We start from the raw sequence: 2710 nt of genomic DNA, 5'->3' as shown, positions 1-2710 counted from the left end.
TATATATATATATATATAATGGGTAATAAACAGTTATCAAGTACTAATTTAAATTATTGGTGAATTATGTAACAGTTAAATTTGATAAACATTATTAGTTTAATTTGGTGGATTGTTATTGTATTTTTTACTATATGTCTGTTTGGAATATGTTTCAAGAAAAAAAAAATACAAAAATAGAAAAAGCATATAGAAACAAGTAATATAGCAATATATAATTGCCTAAGTAGAAAACTCAAAGTTAATGTCAAATTATAAGTCATACTTTTATTTTCATAAGTGTTAAAAATTTAGGGTTATAGGCTATGTTAGTTATTTTACTATTATAAAGAAATGTCCTAGTTTTCTCTTATTATTTTTTTGAGTTGCTCTTATTTCTCTTAATTGTTATTTATAAAATAATATTAATGCTATTTACGTAGAATTAGAAAGACACTAAAAAAACAGTAGAAAAAGAAAAAAACCTTACATTTCTCTTGTATTTAAGAGTCTTCTGTTATATATGTTGTTGGTTTTTGTTGAAGAAGGAAATATCAGCAACGGTCATAAATTAAATGAGAAAATAAATCCACAACGTTAACATTCCATCTACGTGAATGATTTCCTTGTATAGAAGATCACAACATCAATTCTCAACGGCTATGTAAACCAAAATTTCTGTATAAATACATGCTCATGTAATTCGATTATCATCAAGTAAATATACAAGTATTTTCTTATATTGGTTTTTTTCATGGTATCAGAGATTGCAAAAACTCTGTTTCTGTAAGTGAAAAACAGAGTCTCATTTTTTTCTTACCTGCTGCACTTAGTTTCTCTCTCTGTTGCAGTATCTCGGAAATACCTTGCCCGATTACTTTGGGGGCTAGTCTCACTCGTTTTCGCCGGTCAGAAAACGTTCGGGTCGTCAGTGGTCCTCGTTGGTCAGAGGCCACCATTTTTCAGCATCACGAGAGCGACCTAGTGGTGGTTGTTTGGTCAGAGGTCACCAATCCACGCCCTAAGGATTTTCCCATTCCGATCCTTGCTCAGAGGTCCTCCCCGCTCCAACCCGCACTCAACCCGTGCTTATTGGTGTTGGGGCAGCCGGTCCTCCCACTCCTGTCGCACACCCACACCGTAGCCACCAACCCACAAGCAGAATTTTTCTTCCATATATTTTTTTTTGGCCTGCTCCGGTCTGCCAATTCAGATTCACCCAGATTTCATCTCTGCTTGAGCACGTTCTGTACTCCTTTGTGCATTCTGTAACAGCACCAAAGAGGAAGGAGATCCCCTTTTCAGCTTTTAGGTAATTCTTGCTTTATCTCTTTTCTTTTCCTTTTTTTTAAAGTTTTTTTTTTGGGTTGGATCAGACCTATCTTATAAGTAGAACCATTTATCCACTTACTTACTAAGCCCAAAACCAGTAGCTTCTTATTTTGTTTTTTTTTTTTTGTCCAAGCCCACTTATTATCTATAGAAGCCCACAATCCAATTTGCCTCCCTGTTATACTACATGTAGTTTAGGCTGGTCACACATCACCCTAAGCTACAAGTAGTTTAGTGTCACACCACCAAAAAAAAAAAAAAAAAAAAAACAATCATGGTTGAAACTACAACTCCCACATCCTCTACAGTGTCTATACATCCTTGCAAAGATCCCAATCATCATTTATACCTCCACCATTCCGATCACCCTGGTGTGGTACTAGCATCTCAGTCTCTTAATGGAGACAATTATCAAACTTGGAACCGGGCAATCATTATGGCTCTCAGCGCCAAGAACAAGCTCGGATTCATTGACGGGACCATCTCTCCACCAGTAGCCTCCTCCGACGATTTTCCACAATGGAGCCGTTGCAACAATATGGTAAAATCTTGGTTATTAAATTCCATTTCTAATGACATTTGCACTAGTGTTATTTATTGCAACCTTGCAAGCGACATTTGGTCGGATCTTAAAGAGCGATTTTCTCAAGTGAATGGTCCTCGCATGTTTCAACTCGAGCAAGATATCAGCACCCTCGTTCAAGGCACTATGCCTATTGCCACATACTTCACAAAACTCAAAGGGTTATGGGATGAACTATCAGCACTTCAGCCCACCTCCCCTTGCACCTGTGGCGCACTAAAGGAAGGTCTCAAACTACAGCAATGTCAGTGTACTATCAAATTTCTCATGGGTCTCAATGAGTCATATGCAGCTGTTCGGGGACATATCCTCTTGATAGAACCATTGCCTTCAGTAAGTCGTGCATATGCCTTGGTCCTTCAAGAGGAACGCCAACGTAGCATTACCATCCCACCCACCATTGAGGGCATTGCCCTGGCTGCAAAAGGCAATCTACCACCACGAAGGGACAATCGATCTATTTTTCAGAAGAAGGAAAGACCGAAATGCACTTATTGCGGTCGTGATGGCCACACTACTGAGCGGTGCTACCAACTTAACGGATTCCCTCCTACTCGTCGCAAGATTGACTCAGGCTCAGGCTCTAGCCTTAAGCCCCGTGCTCATCAAGTTTCCACTACCAGCAGTTTTCCTTTTACACCTGATCAATGCCAACAGCTCCTTGCAATTTTGAATAATGTCACTCCACAACAGTCCATGGCCCACCAAGCAGGTAGTACCGAACCATCTCTCTCAGGTATGTCTTCTGTTTTATCTGATAATTCATTATGGATTCTTGATAGTGGTGCTACTGATCATATGGTCTGTTCTCCCACT

This window comes from Corylus avellana, chromosome ca4, assembly GCF_901000735.1.
Source record: "Corylus avellana chromosome ca4, CavTom2PMs-1.0".
In the NCBI taxonomy this organism is placed as follows: domain Eukaryota; kingdom Viridiplantae; phylum Streptophyta; class Magnoliopsida; order Fagales; family Betulaceae; genus Corylus; species Corylus avellana.
This window is presented reverse-complemented; position numbering follows the sequence as displayed.